Source organism: Lissotriton vulgaris, chromosome 3_1 (genome assembly GCF_964263255.1).
Source record: "Lissotriton vulgaris chromosome 3_1, aLisVul1.2, whole genome shotgun sequence".
Lineage (NCBI taxonomy): Eukaryota > Metazoa > Chordata > Amphibia > Caudata > Salamandridae > Lissotriton > Lissotriton vulgaris.
This window is the reverse complement of record NC_141689.1, coordinates 1,660,196,105-1,660,220,701: the sequence shown is the minus strand read 5'-3', so window position 1 is coordinate 1,660,220,701 and position 24,597 is coordinate 1,660,196,105. Positions and strand designations below refer to the sequence as shown.

The 24,597-nt window shown below is 46.6% G+C and overlaps 1 pseudogene; it reads left to right on the top strand.

Annotated features, from left to right (window-relative positions):
• Nucleotides 1-564: 564 nt before the first annotated feature.
• On the top strand, nucleotides 565-2,124 carry LOC147728314 (uncharacterized; annotated as a pseudogene).
• The last annotated feature ends 22,473 nt before the right edge of the window (nucleotides 2,125-24,597 follow it).

Genomic DNA, 24,597 nt, shown 5'->3' with positions numbered 1-24,597 from the left:
CAGTAATATTTTATAATACTATTCTCGCTGTACGCATTATACTTTGCAGTCTGCTTAACAATTGTAGCAGTTCACTTCTCTTGTATGAGAAAGAAGACTGTTCAATAAACCTTTTCATTGAAAACGCCCATCTTTCTACTTCTCTACAAGCTCTGTTGAAACAAAGCATGCACGATTGTCTGAGTGAAATACTTATGTATTGTTTCCGCAACTCTAGAAATATATTTCCTATTCTTGGGAATCAAAGGTGTCATGTTTATGCGGTTGTCAGAAACTAATCCCTTCTTGTGAATTCGAAAAAGTTTCTAGTGGCCTCTGAGCTAGCTGGCACTCACTATTACATTTAGTATATTCGATAGAGACCTAGTCGACCTCAGTCCTACGTCTAACCTATAGGATATATTATTCCAATGCACAGAGCCTATTGGGAATATAGGAACAACACTACACCATGTCACCTCTTTATAAGTAGTCACACATTGCTGTGACTGAGCTGCAGCAGGTGCCCAGCAGCATTCCATGTTGTAGGTTAGAAACTCCTGACCATTTGCTGATTGCAGGGCCATGTGGGTATGTAGAGATGGATTGGGACCTAGGTATACAGGCTGATGAAATTTCCTGCTACACACATTTGGCTTGATTTGAAAAAAAAGTCACACATTCAGCTAGAGCGGACAGTGGTAATGACACCATTATGTGTATCTTTGCACAGGGCATGTAGCAATCATGCATATGCTCATGGCAATGTTGGGGTAAATGCTGTCATCCTTGTAGGTGTTGTGATATGTGCAATTGTGTAATGTGTTGTGTTAGGATCTGATTGCCCTGTTTTGTTTTCGCAATAGCAATTAACCGATTTCTTCCAATTTTGCAGCATCAACCGAGGAAGCAGAGGAGACAGGGCAGTGACCATTGGGGAAGCAGCTGGCCAGAGTGGCTCCCATCACACCAGTGACACAGATTGAAGTAGTGACACGTAGTGTGTGTAGGAGTACTCTGGAGGAGCCATCTGACAAGGCATCTACAACATCAGAGTCGTCCTCCAGTGGCCAATCTGTGGTGGTAGTGGTGGACCAGCCAGAATTTTCATCCACTCCATCCTTGTTCACCCCCTTCCATCTATACCCTCCCCCCTGCTGCGGTCACCGCGTAGCCATGCACTCTCCCTCCAGAAGAAGATAGTCTCCTTCTCTCCCATCATCTCAGCCCTTGCCCCGGTCTCCTCTGCTGCCCTGAATTTGGAGGCCAATGACATCATGAGGCAGATCTTTGTGTGTAAGAGTGCAGTACTGAATGCAATCCAGGTGCAGGGCCCACATGGTCTCATACCTGGAGGGCATTCATGCTGATATGTCTGCCCTACAGAGATCATTTAAGGCTCTGGCTTCTACACTTACTGCAGCCTTCCATCATTTCCAAATTTCAACCACAGCTTCTGTCTCCTCCCCTTCTACAATTCCTACTCCCATACCTACCCAAAGCACACACACTTAAGCATCCATCCACCTCAACACACCCACGCAGCACACACAAACAGAAATGTAAGGAAAAACACAGACACACACTCACTTCCAAGGCACTTGCACCCCTCACCATTGCATCCACTGACATGCAGCAAGATACCACACCACCAGACACTACACCCAAGCAGCAAGACACCACACCACCAGATACTCCCACAACCCACATCACACACCCAGACACTGCAACTATACCACCAGCCACATACACATCAGGCATTGCTACAGACCAGACACAATCTACAACCACACATACATCAGACTCAGAGACACATGCACGCACAGCCACACCTCAGGCCTCACATCCCTCTCCCTCCAAAATCCCACCACTTGTCTCACCTCCTCCCCTGTCTCTCCAAGAAGTCTGTCTTACTGCCCTTGACATCTTCCCTGTCACAGCTGCCCGCTCCGCACCCATTCACAGGCCTGGTTTCGCACCCTTATTCATCCCTCTCACTTCTACTGCTACAAAAAAGTAAAAAAGGGAGGCCAACGTCCCTGAACAGACACACCCCCTTCCAAAACTCAAAGGGCCACTTTCCCTCCCCGCCCTAAATCTTCAAAAACAGAAAATGCTAAAAAACTGCTGCTCACCCCTCCCTAGACCCATAACTACCCTTAAGGGCTATAAAATTCGCCGAATGGTTCGTCAAAGCCCTCCCCATCCCCATCATAAACTTTATTTGACAATTAAGTCATAAACGTATACATAAAATCCACAATTTGCCATTAAAATTCCATTCAAATGTATACAATAAATATTTTAAAAAAGAATTAAACTACAAAAGACAATGGCCGAATATCAATTTTACATAGTTAGATAAAATCCCAAAAAACTCATCAATATATATGCAATCCAAGGAAGTATTGCACCAAGCTCATTTCAATAGAACAATCCACATGTTTACGGCTAACTTATGGCGGATAAGACTTATTAGTTACATTTACACGCTGTGGGCTTACCGGCGTCTGCTTACGTTGCTGTCGACATTGCTGTAGCTGCATCTGTCCTTTGCTACAACTAGCCGCACCCGCTGCGCGGGTGCCGCGTCGCAGTTTTGGTGTGTGAGGCTGTTGGGAGCACGTTTGCTCACAGCCCCCAGGAAGGACTCGAGGGAGCAGGGCTACGCTCTTTCCATCAGCGCTGCCGCTGCAGGGACTCAACTAACCAGGAGTCCCTGCGCTCCGGCACACCTGCAGAACTCTTGCCCCTCCCACCCCTCGCTCAGAGGGTGAAAAAGAAGCAGAACCCTCCACTCCAGCGGGACATTTACACGCTGTGGGCTTACCGGCGTCTGCTTACGTTGCTGTCGACATTGCTGTAGCTGCATCTGTCCTTTGCTACAACTAGCCGCACCCGCTGCGCGGGTACCGCGTCGCAGTTTTGGTGTGTGAGGCTGTTGGGAGCACGTTTGCTCACAGCCCCCAGGAAGGACTCGAGGGAGCAGGGCTACGCTCTTTCCATCAGCGCTGCCGCTGCAGGGACTCAACTAACCAGGAGTCCCTGCGCTCCGGCACACCTGCAGAAATCTTGCCCCTCCCACCCCTCGCTTCACGCTTCCACAAAGGAACGCCTCTAACCTGCTGTGCGGGAGCACGCGGGAGAAGCCCGGGACAAGGGCGGGACCATCCTAGGCCATCAGGGGCCAGAAGAGGCCGGGCCGGGCCACATCTCTTGGCTCCGCAAAGTGGGTACGGAAACAACGGGAGCATGGCCACAGGTACTAGAGCAAGTAAAACAAGGAAAGCTGCGGGAGACGTTGTCATAGGCACAATGGACCAATTTATAACTCGGGCTGTCTCCATTGTAGAAAAGGAGATAATTCTGGCTGAACGAAGATTATCCCGGGACTCCAGGGGCTTATCTCACAAGCGCTCATCTCTGGGCGCCCTTGCCCTAGCCCCCAGCCCTGTATATGCTCCTACAACACCTTTGGTGGTAATTGACTCCCCGGCCACTGATGAGAGAGTGAGCCGGATTAGGGCAAGCCTAGAAAGGGTAACTACCACTGCATCAAGCATTGTTCATGACTCAATACACCCTAATCCACTCGATCAAACTGACCCTTCGCCGGGGGCACAAAATCATGATCTTGATCCGGAGATCAACAATGCCCTTAGCTCCCCTGCGTTGTTCAATGAAGCCCCATATTCTCTCCCCACAGTCGTACCCACCGAAGCTAGCACCTCCCTAGCAGTGGCTCAAGAAATTACTCCTTTAGGGAAATTAGCCCCAGGTTCAGTTGCACAAAAGAAGAGAAAGCGTCCTGCCAGTCCTCGTAGGGGGGGCTCTCAGAAGCCGCATAGTAAAGTAAGTAGGGATACTGTGACCAAAGGGGGTACCAATACTAACCATGTCACACACCCAAAAACCTCTACCACCCACACTAGAGATATTGTACCTGAGGGCATACCGGGCCCGTTGGCTTCTCTAGATACCACCATATTCCCCCAGGCTGTGCATACTGATCTAGATGTCGAGAACATAATCAGGTCTATGGTGATGCCTCTTGTAGACAAGATTGACAGTCTCACACGTAAACTAGCTACCTTTGAGCAGTCAATGCTGGATAATTTTTACGCTGTGAAATCACTGGTCAAATTCCACGCCAAGGCGCAGGGTGAAGAAAATGGAGGGTTAAGTAGTGGTGCTGTCACCTTAGTTCCCTCTGAGCCAATGTCTCGCCAAAAAATGCCTGCACCGGGGAAGGCTACTCAATCACATCAATCCAACACTGGAACCAGCCCCGCCCCACAAACCCCTACTTTTGAGCCCAGTTTGGGCTGTCAAAAGAAAAAACCCAGTACCCAGGCACCTAAGGCCTCCAAGGTTAACTTTGCTCCAAAACCTATAGCGTCCAATTCTAAAGCAGCAGGAAATTTACCGATCACATCGAATGGTAACATAATTCCATCCCTTTCCACCCCTGGCAATCAGGCTGCGCCTAAACCCCTAGCGAAACCCGTACAAAATCTCCGGCTAAAACACCAACAGATAGGGTAAGAAGGCACACACCCAATGCTAGCCTCCCCCCTGGTTGTAAGCCGTATGTGGTAATTTTAACGGGGGTTCCGGAGCTTGAAGAGGGTTCTTGTGAGCTGTATTCTGATCTTAAACACAAGACGCTCTCCTGGCTCAAAGCAAATAGACCCCTCCCAGGGCACATTGATAGCAGAATAGCCTATGTTCGTCGTGTGGGGTGGATCGGCAACAGACGTAAGGATTTAACTGGGGACTGCGTGCTGATTAATTTTAGCGATCCTAGAGCAGCAGGCATGATCTGCAGCCAGCAGTCGCAACACAACTTCTGCGACATTCAAACTAGGGACCTGGGGTACTTTTATCGTCCCCCCCCCTTCAGGGGGGCACAAGAAGTTTTTGCCGGACGGGGGCAGAGGCGCATGGTTCCCGCATTACCCAACCTTGGATGTTAGAGCAAGGGCATGGACACCGACTCAAGCAGCCCCATCCCAGGGTTGGGGTTGGTGACTTGGTGATAAAGCGGTAATAAATGCCCCCCCTCCTAGGGTTATTACTCCATGCATAGCTGGGAGGGCCTCCCCGTCTCTAGCTGACACACCTGTGCCCCAACCCACGCCCAACCCCACCATTCCCTCTTTCTTAGGCTATCAGACTGAGTTTACTGAGTCCGTGGATGGAGTACAAATTTCGGGTGTACAGGGCTGGGAAGCTGGACGTATTGAGTCTTCGAATTGTCCTACCCTGAAAGCCATCAGCTGGAATGTGGCAGGCTTAAACAACAAGTTGGATGCCCCGGACTGGGTGGCGCTCATTGAGCCCCACGCAGTCTGTGCATTCCAAGAAACGTGGTGTGTGGAACCAAGGCATAGAGTAGGTTATGCTACCTTCTCTGTCCCGGCAGGTATCCCAGCATCGGGAAGAGGGCGCCCATTTGGAGGCCTCCTAGTCTGGATAGACATATCCTTTGGTTGGAGAGTACACCATCACCCCCAAAAATCTCCAGACCTGATGCGGCTTACTGTAATATGCCCAAGGAAAGCTGAAAAGCTGGAGATTTTTAATATTTACACACGCGGGGTTTCAGGGAGGGCTTCGTCTCCAACCCTCTTGGCTTTGGAGACAGCCTTAGGGGAGTGTTGTGGAGACTCCCTAATTCTGGTTATGGGGGACTTTAATTGTACATTCGAGCCCCTGTTGACCGATGAATCCTTGGACCTGTATGACGAAGATTCAAGGAGAGGTGTTCCGTCCCTTGATCTTCCAATTGTAAAAAGATGGACCCCTAGAATCGTCCAATTAAATTCCCTTACAATAGAGTACGGCTTGAGAGCAGCCAACGGGAGAACACGCTCAGACCTAGCGGGGGCACACACATACAATAGGGTGGGTCACTCATCCCGGATAGATTACATCCTTTTAAACTTTCCCCTGTGGGCCCACATGAAGGACATGATAGTTCTACCTTCCTTGGAAAGTGATCATAATGCACTCTCACTATCCCTAATATGCTGGTGGAGGGACAGTGGTCCATCTTGTGGAGACCGTGACGCATCTCAGCTAAGGTCATCGGGGGGGGTGGTTCCCTCAAATTGCCTCAGACGCTTAAAATGGGACAAAGTGGCAATCGACGAAGAAAAACTATCTTGCATCAGAGCCGTTACTGCTGCAGCTTGTGAACTTCTGGAAAGTCAGCCGCTCAGCCCGCATAAAATTTCAGCCATGTTTAGCGAGGTCTCGACGTCGATTGGGGATTTGTTCATGGTTAAACCAAAAAAGGGAAACAAAAACCTTGACAAGCGACGGGGCAAATCAGGCTGGTACTCGTCGGAGTGCCGTGCTGGAAAGAGAGCACTAATACTGGCAGTAAAGAGCGGTGATGCAACGTCAATAGCCACCAAACGCAAGAGCTACAAATCCGTGCTAAAGGCAGCAAGGAGAGATTGGGAAGATACCTTTTGGCAGGAACTCCGTGTCGCCAGTGTAGAAAAAAATGCTAAAGGTTTTTGGGACTTATTGCGAAAGAAAAACAGACCCCTAGATACTGTCATCACATGCAATATAACCGAAGATCTGTGGTATTCACACTTCTCTAAACTGTACACAGCATCTGCAGTAGAAGCGATGGACTTCCCACTACCTCAGATCCTTCGAGGTGATGGGAGCTATGAGGAAAGTCTGTTTACCAGGAAAGAAGCTGAAATTGCTATAAAATCTCTGGTTCCTCGCAAAGCAGCTGGTCCTGATGGCCTTCCTGGCGACCTTCTTCGCGCAGACACAGCTGATTGGGGTATGCTAATCGCATCGTTACTAAACGCGGCTATGGCAGGGGCCCCCCTCCCCGCTTCATGGATGGCCGCCGAGGTGGTCCCCCTGCACAAGAAAGGCTCAAGAGACGACCCAGCTAATTACAGGCCGATCAGCCTGATAGATTGCTCCCAAAAAGTAGTGGGCAAGGTTCTCTTATCCAGAGTTCAGCAGTGGGCAGACGAAAACAAGATACTTTCGGACTTCCAGGCTGGGTTCAGAGCTGGCACAGGAACAATAGAACAATTGTTAAGGCTGCTCATGATCCACTGGAAGGTCGTCATGATTGGGAAGGGTACCTTATACCTGGCCTTCATCGACCTCCGGATGGCTTTTGATTTGGTACCCAGAAACAACTTATGGAAGGTATTGTGTGACCTCGGCATGCCACCCTACTTGCTTTATTTGATCATGAGGTTCCACGAAAAGAACTATGCCCAAATACGCTGGGGGCCAAATGGTCAAAAGACTTCAAGAATAGATGTGAATAGAGGTGTGCGGCAAGGCTGCGTACTTGCCCCAACCCTATTCTCTCTATATGTAAATGGGGTGGTGGACTTCTTGACCAAGGTACCAGCAGATGCACCCCGTCTGGCAGGCCGTTTAATTCCTACCCTGCTCTTTGCTGATGATACTTTACTTTTGTCAAAATCCCCAATGGGCCTCCAGCAGCTTCTCTCTGGTTTTGACGATTTTTGCAAGCAGAGAGGACTCTGTATTAATACAGATAAAACAAAGTATCTCATTCTGAATCCCCCGCAAAAACTCGGCCCCCCTCCAACACTGGGGTCCGTTGCACTGGAAAGGACCAAGATGTTCGACTATCTGGGCATCCGGCTGGTGGACTCCATGAAATGGGACTGTCACCTGACCAAAATGTTGTTGAGCCTGAAAAGAGTGACTGGGGTCCTGCTGAAAGAGCAGAGAGCAGCTTCCACAAAACCAATAGCAGCAGTAATGGACATTTACTCGGCCAGAGGAGTAAGTGCCGCTCTTTATGGGGCAGAGCTCTGGGGAATGTCAAATATGAAAGAGCTAACTCGAGCTGAGAATACCTTCCTGAGAAGTCTAATGTCTCTCGGTCCATCTGTCCCCATCTTACCATTGCAACTGGACATGGGCTGTCGGGCGATTGAAGACCAAGCAAAGTTACGCCCCCTGCTACTGTGGGCCCGCATCTGGAGAGTGCCAGAGCTCTCAAGTTATGCGGATGGCCTGCGGGAGATAATCAAATCAACAGGTTGGGCAAAAATAAAATGGCTAAGGGACATCAAGGCCCTACTTGCCAACCTGGGGCTGGAAGAAGCATGGCATCAACAGACAGCCCCGCCCAAATCTACGTTAAAAAAACTCTATTGGACATGGGTGGCAAACAAAAGAAACTCTTCCGCAACGACTTGTAAATCGACTAGAAACTTTGTGGAGTTCAAAGATGTCCCCATCAGAGAACTGTATTTGGATATTATCTCCGCCCCATGGGAATGATCCCTGTACTTTAAATTCAGAATAGGTCTTCTCCCTGTAATGGAACTCACATGCCACTGGAAAATTCCTTATCAGACTGCCCCATGGTGCCCCTTCTGCCCTCAGCGCCGTGAATCTGTCCCTCATCTGTTATTCGAGTGCCCTGCCTACAAGGTTCCTCGTACGAAATGGTTAAAACCAATGTGTCTCACCTTGGGCACCAGACATTGTAACGTGGCACTAAGAATACTACTTACAGACACTCGCACATTTTTTGCATGCGCCACCTCGAAGTACCTTGGGTGGGCATGGCGGATTCGGTCAAAGAGACTTAGGCAAATTGTTTAATCATGTTTTTAATCTTATGGTCTGTCTTCGGCCTATTTCTTTTAGGTAATTTATATAATTCCCCCCCCAGAAATTGTAGGAGAAAATGCTGATTTCTAGCACGCAAGGGGTTTTTTATGCTTTTTATCTAGTAATGTTTAAAAATTGAATTTACTATGTATGTATGCTTTTTAAGATATTTTTTATGTCGAAATAAAGCCTATTTGACTTGACTTGACTTATTATTCATACCTCTGCCTCAATTTGTTTTGCCCGAATTACCCATGCCCATCTCAGAAACTTGGCTACAGCAATAGCGATTGGGGGGCTAGGGTCTGTACATAAGATTCTTAAGGCCTCTTCGTGCCTACGGGTGCCAAGCAATTTACAAATAGGCTTAACCCACATAGATCTAGGGGCAGCATATAGAGGACAAAAGAAAAGGAAGTGACTTAAAGACTCTTGTTCCTCCCCATACCCTGGGCATTTGTCATTAGCATTTTCTCCTGCCCATTTAGCTGTAAATGACCTTAATGGAAGGGAGCCAACTCTAAGTTGAAAATAGAGTTTACAGTCCTGCTGTTTCTCTATGGCATCCCAATATATTTCCAGCTTCGGTTGGGCCTTAAACTCCAGAAAACAGCCTGTAAGATGTGAGGAAAGGCCCTTTGTACAAACTTCTAAATTAACCATCTCCCAATACTTTTCTTTCAAAATATTTTTGGAAGGGGATGCAGCATTTGCCGGGTCAACCCAAAGTTCCCTCATTCCCAATCTTTTTAATAAGGTCCTAATGGCCTTTAGCCATTGTATTTTTTGGGATGAATCTTTGTCAATTATCTCCATCTGGCCTTGTGCATAATGCTGTAGTTCTTCTGTGGTCCATATCCGTCGTCAGTACAATAACGGGCGTAGGCAGGCAAGGTCTTGGGCCGTTTTTTTCCGAAGGTCCCACATTAGAGGTATTAATGGGGTACTTGTAGGAACGCTAGTGGCTTCATGCAGAAATTCATTTTCTGCTAGTGTCAGATTTCTTAAATTCTCAAAACCCCAAAGTTCGGCACCGTAAAGTGCCGAACTTACCACCTTCATTCCATATGCTTCTAATAATGAACTAATGGGCTTTGTCACTGAAGAATTGAACCTTTTCAGAAGGATACCAGCCTGCTGGCGATGTTTTAGCACTGCAATGTCTAATTGGCTATTCCACCCCAGATCTCTCTGAAGGGTTACCCCCAGGTAGTTAAAGGAATTAACCCGCTCCAGCAGAGATTCATTCATATATATGCTCCCTCTGAAAGGTCTAACAAACCCAGCAGGCTTACGGCCAGTAAGAACCATGAACTTTGTTTTTGCCGTATTTATTTCAAGACCCCTATCCAGGCAAAAGTCTTCAAAGAGCTTCAAGGCACGCTGGAGCCCACTTGGTGTTTTTGAAATTATTAGGCTGTTGTCCGCGAACATGAGGATCGGGACCCGCTCACCAGACATCACCAGGGCATTGGTCGGGACCAGGGAGAGGAAATTCACCACCCCATTCACAAAGAGCGAGAACAAGGTAGGTGCCATGACACAGCCTTATCTCACTCCCCGCTCAACAGGGAAGGTTCCGTAACCTCTCCTTGGCAACCCCACCGAACCCGAGTGAACGTGTCCTCATGCAAGCGTACGATCAGGTTCAATAGTTCAGGTGCCATCCCTAGCCCGGCAAGCACTTGCCACAATTTAATATGGGGAACCAGGTCAAAGGCTGCCCTTAAGTCGACAAAGACTGCATATAGGGTACCTTTCTCCAAGACCACGGTACGCCAGTATAAGATGATGAACCGGAAGACCTGATCTATAGTACTTATTTTTGGGCGAAAACCAGCCTGGAGATGACTCCGAATGTTATCATCATCTATCCAGGACTGGATTTTAAACAAGACCAGCCGACCCATAATTTTTTGGATAGAGTCAATCAGACATATAGGCCTATAATTGCCTGCTGACGACTTGTCCCCTTTTTTATACACCGGCACTATTTCTGCGATTTTCCATGATTTGGGAACTTCCATCCCTTGGGCTATTTCGTTCACCAAATGCAGGATATAAATCCGCCAGCGACTTCTATTACTTAGAAATAGGTTGGTGGGGACACAATCCATGCCTGTAGCACGTCCCTCATTGACTAAGTCGAGAGCCCTATCTACTTCACTTGCAGTAAAAGCAGCTTCATTATAAAAAATATGAGCGAACACCCCCTTACTAGTACCAGCTTGTTTCTCGGCGTATTGGGGCTTAAAATAGTCAACCCATGAGTTTCGGTCAACATTATTTTAGGGGCTCTCCCGATGCCCTCCCCTATCCCATTTGAAGATATTCCAAAAAGCTTTGGGATCCTTAGCCATGCACGCCACTTTAAGGTCCTGCCCTCCCCATCCCAATAGCAGCCCTCCCACAGCCCAAGCCAGACCTTCCCATCCTGATCCCAGCCCTCCCACAACCAAATCCAGCCCTCCCCATCCAGATTCCCACACACCAATGCAATCTCGCAATCCCAACCTCAGCCCACCCAAGTGACATCATTGAGGTACCTGACCTGCTCACTAGATGCCCTTTTGTAGGGAGGTTTCCCTGAAAGTGTTCTTGAAGGCAAGATTGTGGCGCATCAGTGTGCTGGACCACACTAAAAACACTGGACTGTCCATTGGCCTTTGTTTTACAATCAAACATTTGTGTATGTAATAAAGACTGTCTTGTTGTTGATGACCTTTGTCCTGCCATTGCTACTGATGCCAATTGTTGTCATTGGATATTTTTGAATGTGCGTCTACAGTTGTGATTGTTTAGCCATGATAGCTGATCCATTTGCATTGGTAAGTATTAGCCAGTCTTTGGAGTGAGTTATGGAGTTACAGAGACCAGGTTCAATGGATGTATATGTGGGAAGAGTTCCTATTGGGACAAACATTGCATTGTGTGATATTGGCTATGGTGAGTATTGCAGCTTGCCTTGTCCATTGTCCTGCTGTTTGGGATTGCAGTAGCACCTGGATGTATGTTGAATATGTGTTTAATGTGTGCCAAGTTGGTATTTGTTGTTCCACACATAAGGGGTGTGTATTGATATACCTTTTTGGTACTTTGGATGCACATGTAACCAATTACATGTATATTATTTCCACATTCTTTTCGTAGATGTCAGACAACTGCTGTTGCTGCTATGTATTTTTTCAAAAGACTTCCACTTACAGAATAGCCACATGTGCATGGCATTTTGTAAGAATATTGTTTATCCCTCCTAAACTGTGGCATCATTCCATTGGATTATGATACTGTCTCAGTACTGAGCTGCCAACACAGGGAATGGAGTATTGTGAGTGTCTTTGCAGTTACATCTGCCTTAGGGGTTCTGCTGCAGAGCAGGGGCATAACACATGCCCCTGCAGCCCCCGCAGTGTGAGGGGGCCCTTAGCCTCCAGGGGGCCCCGTCAGCACGGCATTTCTGCTGGGGAGCTCTAGATTGAGTCCGGAGTCTGCCTTGCAGGGGGCTCCCTCAAGGTTCGTTACTCCACTGCTGCAGAGTTGATTTTATGTGGTGTTCTGAGGGTGTGGGCAAATATGGAGAGTCCGATGAGAGCTGTCTCTGCATCAGCTTTTTCGGTCTGCAGGCAGGGTTGGATTGGGAACACAATTCAACCTGGTCACTCCCAACAAAAGTGGCCCACATTTCCAAATGGTTAATATTTTCTTTTGTATTTGTATAAAACATGAACTCTGTCCAAAGTCATTGGAGCACGTACCATGAGCACCAGCTGCACTCACAAGATCAAATTCATTTTTATTTTAGGTAGGGATAGTAAGTGATTTGCCCAGAATCACTGGATGCGGAGCTGATGCCAGAACATGCTTCCCCAGTTTTAACATCAGCAGCTCTGAGACCATAATGCTACATCCCATGGTTTTCTTTCCTCTTGGGAAGGGGAAGTCACAGTGAGGCCTATGCAAACACTCCCCTACCCCTCTGCCAAGGCCTAACAGACACTGGGGCCGAGGTGCTGACACAAGGCCCCTAGTAAGGCCACGACTCTTACTTACCCCCTCTCCATCCCATTAGAGCCTCATGGTATGACCTGGATGGGGACGGGGGTCCAGAAAAGCACAGGGCTGCTGCTGCTACTCCAAGGGGCTTAGGTGAGAATGGCTCAGCAGAAGAATGACACTGCTTCAGGACCAGGCCGGCCATACGAGCAGGGTCTTGATGTGAGAATGCCCTATGGCCAGAACAACACCTGGCCCCCTGCCTCAAATGTTAAAAGCAAAATGACAATTGTTTACACTACCTATGCCATCTTGTCGCCTGGAAGTTCCTCAGCACATGTAAACTGCAGTCATTCTGACCGACCACAGCCATTTTGTATTCTGTAAGTCACCTTTGTTCCACACTGCCCTCACTAGCATCCATCTGACCCTCTGACCAACCTGGTATGTGTGTTGGGGCCATAACTAACAAGCATGCCTGCCTTTGATGGTATCTTCAAAGAGACAGTCTATTGCCACAACAAACCTTAACGCCCTTTGGCTAAACCACCCCCTCTTCCTGTCCTCAATAACTAATGAACTTATGAACTTTTGCATTCTTCTCCCCTCCCCACTTGTGTACTAAACCAAAGATTTCAGATACCGGGAGGACCCGTGCAAACATGGTTTATTGCACCCCAAAGAATCTGCCTTTCAACGGACAATGGAACTTGTTTCCTATCAACAGTAAAAGACACTGAAGCCTGACCAGTCTCACATGTTCTCGACCCTGAGCCAAGGACCAGCTGGCAGATAATCATCACTTTTCCGATTGTTTATGGATGGGAGGATATGAACCAACTTGTCCGGCTTGTATGGCATCCTGTCCGGGGCGGGGATACCAAGTCTACATGACACTGATCATAAAGATTACTTTGTCCTGATACTGTATAAAAGTAGCCTGCAGATGAGCTGATGTTAGAACACCTCCCTCAGGCATCCGGGTGACTTGCGTTGATGTGTTCTCCTCTAGAGTGTAATAAACCTTTTTTTAGGCTTCCAGTTTCCAGCGCTTGCCTCATTATATTAATAACGAAGCCAAAGTGAATTTAAGGTGGGACCCTGCCACCGGGCAGCATTGGGGGTCTTAGGAGACTCGCTGCTTTTCACAATTTGCCGACCCAACGTCGGGGCCCATCAGAGACACGTGGGTCTGGTAGAGATGTCCTAACGACGGAGTGAATGACTAAATGATTGGAGTGCACATGCCTGAAAGAGACCCTCGTCTGGCTGCCGATCGACTGACCTTCACCGTTTTCGAACAAACCTCTCTCGAGTGACCTGCGGTCCTGACTGGGACCTTACAGGAACGCTGCATTGATTGTTGGACTAAGAGGACAACCAGGCGCTGGAAGGGGAAGAAGAAGTACTGTCCATACGGTCTGGGTAAGATCGTGAAAAATCGACTTTAATTGATTGAATGATTGATTGATTGATTGAATAGTTTGATTGAATACTAGTATTCCCTTTTTGAGGTATTTGAGACATTCCCTGCTTGCAAACAACAGAGAATAGGAATATTCTCTCTCTTTGCAGACAGCAAAGGACAGGTAGTGCAGGCTTTTTGCCTATATTGTTTGTTTGAGATATTTATATTGACCGTTAAATACGTCATGCCTGTTTTCTCTAGATTGTTTTGTAGTTGTTTTGGACCGGACAGTTTGTTAGAGGTCAGTCATCTGGCACCGCCGGAAGGCACCCTTAACAAGGACATGTACATTAAATATGGATTAACCACAGTAGCTTATAGCAAACTATGGCATAAATACACTAGGAAGGACCGGGTAAATCAGTGGCCACTGACGGGATCTTTCGATCCCGCTAAAATAGAAACGCTAGAAATAGCTCTTCACAAAAAGAAAACTACGCCCGCCATGCTTGACAGTTTTGGCCTATGGCGAAAAGAGGCAGCTCAACGAAAGAAAAGAGACGAAGCTAGACAAGATAAAGAAAATGCAAAAATCAGCTTACCAAGCCTGTAAAAAGTTAGAAGAAGAAATAAAAGAAAAAGAAACCGATAAAAAGGAACAGGAATCAAAAATATCAGGTCAATACCCTGTTAGAGCGCCCTCGACTCTTTAACCCGAGTTACCGGCAAAACAAAGACTAGATGATGATCTATTATTAGGTCCCCCAATCATATACATGCCACCCCCTTAAACCCTACTCATCCTGTAGTACAACACCAGGAACCCCAAAATATAGCCGAAGATAGCACAATTGTTTCGGTCTCTACCGCCTCTGCGCCAACCGAGTCTCTTGCACCAAATGCCTCATCAAAAGATACAGTAGTAGAAGTTGGATCAAAGGAAAGAGGGTTGCTTAGCGTCCTGCGATTTAGTAAAAACAAACGAGCAGGCATTGATAAATAGTTAAAACCCTCATGGATAGGAAAGAGACAGAAGAATATGTAACTGACATATGCAACTCCTATGTCGAAAACCACAAACAATACTTTATTGTGAGCCTCTGTTACCACACTCTCACTGCGCATGAAGAGAAATACCAGGATGTAGGGCCCGGGCGACTAGTGGCTCTTTATAGGAAAGTAGATACTAGAGATGAAGGCGACAACGATGTAACAGAACTCTTTTCATCCACAGTAGAAGTATTCCATCATCTCATAGAACAAGGACGGGTAGATAAGGACAGGACATCTAAAATAGCAGGACCCCCGATGGAAAAACCAGATAGCATGATGCCGATAAAATAAGCTGCCCCTTATTGGGTTCCTCCTAGAGGACAAGGGACTAACGACGATATAAATCACCAAGACGCAAGAGGATGGGTGGTCTACAATTGGGTGTATCAGCCATGGGTCAGACAGGATATCTTGACCTTCCGTAAATCCTTGCCGGATTTACGAAAGAACGTCACCGCCTTTTACACCGAGCTAGGTACGGCTTTGGGATCAACAATAATGACACTTGCCGACATAGACTTGTTCTTTGGGTTATGTCTGTCAGCAAATGTGTAGAAACAGATTAGGAAAGTAGACCACACAGAACTGCTTGGTCATACCTGGGAACAACTCAGCACCCTAGATAAACAGAGGAACCCTGGCCAAAAACCTGTTAAAGCAACATTGGACCTCCCCGACAAAATAGTGCAGAAAGTGAAAACGCTGATCCCAGAGAAAAAGATAGACTGGTCCATAGTAACCGCGTTCCGCCAGAAACCACAATAGGATGTCTCAGAGTATTTCTCAAGATTCGAAACAGTGTTCTCCGATTACAGAGGACAAGACTTGTCCACCGCAACCGGACACCACTTATTTGTGCAGAACTACGTCAAAGGACTACTGCCAGAGGTATCCCAGAAATTACCAACCAGCGAAAGTAGTTGGGCAGCATCTAAACCAGCAGCCATCCTCCAAATGGCCCAGTACTATGAACTTCAGAAAAACGAAAATGACAGGGCTAAAGAAAATAAAAAGAAGGACTTGAAGGAAAGGGTAATGATAGCACAACTCCAAGGAGTGAATTCAGGAAGGGAGCAATATAAGGGAGGATACCAGCATAATGCCCCTAGAGTACAGCCACCTAGAAACAATTCATCAATATCATATGTAGGAGGCGAAGGCCTAGGACAGGATCAATGTGCATTTTGCAAAGAATATGGACACTAGAAATCCCGATGCCCGGCTTTATTAAGAGCCGGTAGGGGCAAAGGGGCGAGGCAAATAGCAAGTGGGCAGAGAGGAAGAGGACGTGGGAAAGGGTACGTGAGTGAAGCAAACGAGGAAAGGCCAGGGAGAGAGAACGCATTTGACTAGCCCAGACAGACTCAGTACCAACAGACAGATTACGACAATACGTACAACTTTGCATAGGACAGCCAGGGGCAAGGGAGGGATCCAGTCGAGCTCTATGTTGATCAGCAAGACCCTTATGTTACCGCAAAGGTCCTGGGCACAAAGTCGTCATTTTTGGTAGACACGGGAGCAACACGTAGTGCACTATCCAAACGACTCATTCCAAGGGCACCCTTGTCTGGCTCACATGTGACCTCAATAGGATTTGATGGTACGCCCTCCACCAACCCTTTGTCCAGCCCAATCCCTTTTAACCTTGATAACAATATCGTTGAAACGACATTCCTTCTCTCTTCTAACACCCGAGACGCCATAATGTGCCTCGACCTTTTGAAACACTTCCATGCAACTATCAGATGCTCACGGGACGGAGTGCGTGTCATCCTGTATGACAACCCCCAACGCCATAGAGAGAACCCTTTTCAGCACATGTTTTCCATCTCCGAGACTGACGCATCCCTACTAGACACTTAGCCATCACACGTATGGGCTAGGGCTGATAGAGAGGTAGGACAAATGATGATTGACCTAGTACAAGTAACAATACGACAGGACGCAACCCTATGGAAAATATCACTGTACAAAATATCGCCAGAGGGTGAGAAAGCACTGACAGAGATCATACACTCTTTGGTAGAGGCAGGGGTGGTAGAGGAAGTAGTGAGCAACATTTGTAACAGTCCCATACTACCGATTGTAAAGAGACAGGGAGAGGGAGATGGGAAAGCCTACCGCTTCATCATTGACCTGCGGGAGGTAAACACAATTGTAGTACCACAATAGCCTGTAGTTTCTGACATCATGACAATTTTGACATTAATCCCCTCCACTGCCACCACCTTAACCATGATCGACCTCAAGAACGCCTTCTTTTCCATACCGATACATGAGGACAGCCGCTATCTTTTTGGATATACCCTGAATTCTCGTTCGTATAGATTTTGTAGAGCACCCCAGGGGTACACTGAGAGCCCGGGAATCTATAGCAAGGCGCTTAAAAGACAGTTGGATGCCATACTATTGCCAGATGGAGTGGCACTAATACAATATGTAGACAACATCCTTCTAGCAGCAGACACCATACCAATAGCTGTCACAGCCACCATCAAACTACTCCATTTCCCTGCTGAGAATGGTCACAAGGTCTCCCGAAAGGAATTGCAACTCTGTAAATCACAAGTGACCTATTTGGGTCACCTTCTATCAAAAGAAGGGAGAAAACTCACGCCTGACAGGATCCAGACAATTCTAGACACCCCTGTCCCCAAAAATCAGAAGCAAGTCTGCTCTTTGATCGGCCTCACCTTGTTTTGCAGACAGTGGTTACCGAACTTTAGCCTCATTGTCAAACCCCTTCTCTCCCTCCTAGCAAAAGACATCCCCTCACCTCTCCCCTGGACCCCTGAATGCCAATCAGCCTTCAAAGAACTACGCAATGCCCTTTGCTCAGTGCCAGTCCTAGGAACCCCAGATTATTACAAACCATTCCTCCTCTACACACACGAAAGGGAGGGATGTGCATTGTCTGTCCTAACACAAGCAATTGGACACGAACAACGCCCTTGTGCATATTTTTCTGCCACCCTCGATCCAGTAGCCAGAGCACTGCCAGCGTGCGGGAGAAGTGTGGCTCAGGGGTTAGAGGCGGCAGACCCGGAAGCTGAGATCGGCCCTGGACCAGGGTTCAATTCCCAGCCTCGGTGGGTCTTGGGCTAAAAAAAAAATTCCATGGACTCGAGAATTCTCGCTCCGGTGCCTTCTCAACTCACGGGTTCACACTCTGCGACTCTGGGCAATAGCTTGCTTAATCTCCACAATGGCCCCTCGCGGCAGGATGCCTGGCTTTCACCTTGTGGATACCCTGCCGGGGTTATCTCACAGGGGAATACCAGGACGGGTTCCCTAAGCAAGCGCTTAGATACCGACCTTGGTCAGTGATTTGCGCTATATAAATATATGTACATTTACATTTACTTGCGCGCTGTGGCAGCTGCAGCAGTATCAATACGCCAGAGCGGAGGAATAGTACTCTCAAATCCAGTCACTGTTTTAGTACCCCATGCAGTCGACACACTACTGAACCAGACCAAAACCCAACACTTGACTATCGCCCGACTGACAGGATATGAGTTGACCCTGCTAGCACCACACATTACCCTAAAGTGATGCACCACCCTCAATCCAGCCACACTGTTACCCCTACCAGAAAATTATCCTAGTATGGCTCCACTACACGACTGTGTGACCTTAACCGACGAACAAACAAAGAGTAGCGTAGACCTCAGAGACACCGCCTTTCTGGAGCCAGATGGAGAACTATGGGTGGATGGCTCATGCATCAAACTCCCCGACGGCCCCAACTCAGCTGCATACGCTGTCAACACAGCCCAAAACATTCTAGAAACAACCCGTATTGCCCAATGTTTCGCCCAGGCCGCCAAACTCATTGCCCTCACTCAAGCATGTATTTTAGCAGCCGGCACGACAGTTAACATATACACTGACAGCCAATACGTCTTTGGGGTGGTTCACCATTTTGGGGTTCTGTGGAGAGAAAGAGGGTTCCTGATTTCACACGGTACACCCATCCTGCATGGAGATTTAGTCTCCGCCTTGACAGAAGCAGTCCTCCTCCCCAAAAAGCTAACAGTGATAAAATGCCAATCACATAGGAAAGTGACAGATCTCATTGGACAGGGAAATGCGCTAGCCGACGTTACTGCCCGAGCCACGGCAGAAGGCAGAACTACGACATGAATGTATGTGACCAGGTCACAAGCTGAACAATGGACTGACGCTAGGACCACTGTAAGGGACATACAGACGACAGGCACACAAGACGAATTGACCGAGTGGGAAAGGGTGGGACTAAAAGATGAGGAAAATTGCTGGAGAACTAAAGACGGGAATAAATGGCTGCTACCCAATGCCTATCTAATCCCCATATTGACAATGGCACATTTACCTGCACACATAGGCTCCACCCCCATGATTGAACTAATCACAAGAGTATGGCATAATATCAGGATAACAGAATCTGCAAAGCGCCTAGTACAACAATGTATAGTCTGCCTACAACACAACCCAGGGAAGGGGACAGTAGTACCACGGGGATTACTTTGTCCTGATACTGTATAAAATTGGCCTGCAGAAGAGCTGATGTTAGAACACCTCCCTCAGGGATCCCGGTGACTGCAATTGACGTGTTCTCCTCTAGAGTGTAATAAACCTTTTCCTTGTCTTCCAGGTTCCAGCGCTTGCCTCATTATTTTAATAACAAACCCAAAGTGAATTAAAGGTGGGACCCTGCCACGGGGCAGCATTGGGGTCTTAGGAGACTCGCTGCTTTTCACACACATTGACAGCATAGCAGGAGAGTGCCTATGATACTGGTACGAGTTTACAGTGGCCTGGTGGGGACCAGGAAAGACAGTAAAGTGTCTGTGGACCAGTTTACAGAGCCCCTAAAACGCTGGCCCACGGTTTACCCTGAAGGACTGGTCCATCGCCCAATGCCTGACTGCCCTCCTTCCCAATCCAACCCTGCCTGCAGGTGGTAACCACCGGCAGACCCCCCAACCACTTCAAGCCCTACTACACTACTCTCACTACTTGCTCTGTCAACTGTCCATTCAGACCCCCTCATGTCCTGCTTCTCATGTAATATGTATTGGAAATAGTTTCAACCGTAATGACTTGGTCACATGTTGCTCACACCAACCCCAGACTCCTTCAGAGCAAGCACCGCCACTGGTTGTCTGCGGCGCAGAGGAAACTTGTTAAATGCTTGGTGGGACTGTGGCAGTCCCATCACGCCACCCCAGAGATATCTGATCTCTGGTGTTTGCAGTGTCTGACGGTCAATGGACCAGCAGAGTCATAATTAGCCCCTTAGTTCAGGTCGGTCATCACCAGGTACCTTAAAGTGAAAAGAAAGATCATCTGTTAATCAGAAATGCAAAAGTTACATAAAGTCCAAATTCATCAAGAGGCAAATTGTAATAAATAAATTTAAAAAACATTCAATTTAATTTTAGGAACTTAAGAGACTATACAGTCGTTTCGGAACTTTAACATTTTAAGAAGATACATTGAACTTACCCTTCTTCTATAAAAATTACTTACACTTTCTGCACACATATTATTAGTAATGACAGGGCTTACGTACAAGCCTCTTGTTCCACCGGTGCATCCCTTCTTGTGAGGCACCACTGGCGCAACCTCCTGCCCCATATTTATAAGGACACAAAAAGCCACCCTGCATGGTTTTCCCTGTCCTTGTACCCATGACCCCTTCTCACGCAACACTTTGCGGGAAAGAGCCATAACATGGGTGTTGCTGTGGGTGTCCCCACGCAACACCCATGTATTCTGCCACATTTTCAGATTTATGAGAAATTGTAAACGTGGTAATGTATCAAAATGTTATGCCGCCCTAGGGGTGGAGTAACAAGGCGCAACGAGGAGAAATGTTTACTGTTCTCATCATTTTTTCCTCTTTCTAGGGGTACTGCATTCCGCAGCACACATAGGAAGAGGAAAACACCTCTTTTCATTTTTTTGTTATTGTTTTGGTGCATGAAGGTACAGCTTCCTGCACAGAAACAATCTCCCAACAACGCAGACACCCTTGCACCATGGCACACGGGTGCCTGCATTGCGCATGGCAGCACATTGTGCGCCATCGCAGGGGAATGCACAGAGATGCTTCATATTGTTATAAATTTGATGCATCCCTGTGCTTTGAAAGTGCCGCAGCCAATGGGCTTGCGGTGCACGCTGAGGCACTTTCTTGTAAATAAGGCCCAACAAGTTTAGAAATACATGGCTTCGTAACCCACGTCCGCCATTCTTTAAGCACTGTAAATTACAGGTGTTCATGTTACCTTATATAATGATACCATTTCACTGTCTTTGGTAGTATGCACGAGAAAGACTTTTTAAGAATTCAGATTTGCGACCTGCTGAACAATTTAACGTCAGTGGTGAGCTACTAACTCAATGACCCACACTGCCCTCAGGTCTGTTATGTTTTATTAATGTGTATTCCAATGGCAAGGTTTACAGGAATGTCTTCACTTTCAAATCAAATTGATTTATTTTAGTCCAGAAGCAATAACATGCAGAACAAAAGCACCAGAAGTGGCCACAGATGAGATGAGTCTGCATACAAGTCATCAAGTGTTCACTGGTGTGCAAAAGAGATAAGCATGTAGTTAAGTAAGACATTAACTAACTAAAACACGCTCTCCGCGGATTCGAATGAGTTTTATGGGAAGTGTGGTTCGAAAAATAATTAAAAAAACATAAACAGCATTTTCAAGATTGATGCTCTCTTTCACTTTGTGCCGCCTAGTGGTGTTATTGTGAGGTATTTGGCAGCTGATTTAGAAATGGTTTATAACAATGTCCCAAAAAGTTGAAATGTATAGTAATCTAGAATACAGTGAAGTTCTGCACACCGTGGGCCTCATTTATGAGAAATGAAGCATCGCTGCATGAAAGCAGCGATGCGTCACTTCCCAGTGCGCACTCCTTGCGACATTCCTGATGCGTCATATTTAATGTATGACGCATCATGTCGCAAGGAGTTACAGATACGTCAGTATTTCTGACGTATCTGTAAGCACAAAAGTGACGCATTGTTGGAGTGTGTCACAAAAGTGACGCAACTCCAGCAATGCGTCCTTTCACATGGGGCAAGCCCCATGCATGTGAAAGGGCCTGCATCAGTCTTACGCCTGCTGTGAGGCAGGCGCAACATTTTCTCAAATCTCATAGATTTCACTGCGTCATTTCTACGACTCTTCCTTGCGTAAATACGCCCCCCTTGCCTACATTATACCTGGCGCAGGTATAATGTGGCGCAGGGGTTTACAAAGTGACACATCTACCTAGATGCGTCACTTTGTAAATATGGCGCAACAGGGCGCACTTTTTACACCAGTGGTGCGTCACAAAAAGTGACGCACCGGCGGCGTGAAAGTGACGCACGGCCTCATAAATGAGGCCCTGAGTATTTCCTCCACCGACGAAAGACCTCACCAGTCCAACTCGTTCATTCTTCAAAGTTTTGTTTGGCTGTGCTCCGGTTTCAATAGCAGGTGAACCTTGTTAAATTGTCCAATACTGCCCCTTTAGATGTCTCCGAAAATCTTAGCAATTGGATAGAATTTTGCATGAGTTGGTCCCAAGCATTTTGCCCATTTATTGACAAGAGAAATCTAAAATGTTAAATAGTCGGGAAGTAATTATGTTTTAATATAATGGTATTAAAAACTATAATTTCAGAATGAAAACTTTGCACTTGCAGTTGAGTCTATTGTTAGTTCTTAGAAAATGTTTGTAGAGGGATTTTCCTATTCATTAACACTTCCTCGGAAATCAAATTTTAGGACAACAACACAGATACATACGTCTGCATAGTAAGTTGCCTATTGACTAGTACTGTCAACAGGTTCATTTTGCGTTCTACCATGTATATTATTATTCCAACTAAGCACATTAATTCTTGATTCCCAGAGTCTTAGCAATGGAAAGAGCACTTGTTGGTCATCACCCTATGCCATATCTCATTGATGTTGATGATCCAGTATATTCTGGTACAAAATGAATCAATTAATCAATTAATCAATCAATCTGGGTTTGTAAAGCGTGGCTAATCACCGGTGTGGGTATTCAGGTGCTCAACTCACAGCACAGAATGCCAGTTCCAATCCCGAGTCGAAGAAGAACCAGCATTGCCAGTGTAAGAACCTAGGGCCATATATTCAAGCAAGGGCGATACATTATCGCCACTTTTATCGGCAGGAAACTGCCGCTAAAGTGGCGATAATGGGCTTGATAATATGCCCTCGTGAATTCCAATAGAAGCCCAGGTTAACACCAGAACCTGGGTTTGTATGGGAACCACTCACAGGATACTTAGTTAAGGGCATGAAAATAGTGTTCTCTCCTAATTGCGATTTGGTACAACATCTATCAATGGTTTTCAACTGTAACTGCAGTTGCAAGCCATTGATAAGTTACCAACCCTTCAAAGAAGGTCTAATAGATTTGCAAGTTTATAAACTTTATAAATGTGGTTCGGTGACCTTGGGAGGAGAAGATAGTGCTTCACTGGACCACTGCCTTCATCCTTAACGCTTTCCAAACAAGAAGCACTTTTTTAAAAACAGCACTGATTCCTTTAAGGAGCAGTGGCTTATTTAAACAAAAAGGTTCTTGTTTGGGAATGCAAACATTGCTGTTCCTTGCCGGCCACCATCCCTTGCAGCCAAACACAAGTCACAAATAGTATACTATTTCATTATTCTTCATTAAACATGCATGCTGAAACCCCCTGTGACTAGACATTTGTGATGTGATGTGATGTATTAGTACATAGCTTGCATCACAAAATCGGAGACAGGTCGCATCACAAAATCTGAGACTGGTTGCATAAAGTCAATGTGAAATGTGCAATACCTTTTTTGTGAACTGTGTCTTATTAAATCTGGTTTTCGATGCCTCATGTGGCACCTTATCTAACCTTGAATTCCCATGCTCGGCTGTCTTGATGACTGAGACTTGTTCTGAGGATTACACTGCTTGTGTGTGTAGCTCCTATTTGAAAGAGAGGCGTTTTACTCTCCATTAGAATCAGGTACTTAGAACAATTATTGAATGCAAACTGACTAATGAGGATCACCTAAGGTGCTAAACTGAAATATTTTCTCAATGCTTGGGAGAGAAATCATTCAGGATACATGTGTCTGCTTGTCTTGGAGGAGTAGGGTTTGCCTTTAGTTACCTATATACCAGCAGGTAGTCCATAGTTTGTCATCTCTTTGGCTGTTCTGAGCTTTTCCTCATTTATCTTGACCCTCAAATCATATTCTTTTTTATCTTTTGTCATTTACTTCTCATTTACAGGTCTTTTGAAAGAAAATCAAGAAAGCTTCTGTTTTGTAGTTCAGCCGGATGACTTCTTACCAGGTCAGTATCCTCTTTATTGGTTAATATGGTCATCCTCAACACACCTACACCAGCTCAGGTCTACTATGTAGACGTACTTTGACTGAGCTGAGAGCATTCAGTGTCATCTATTACTGACTGCTCACAATGAATGATAGAGTGACTAC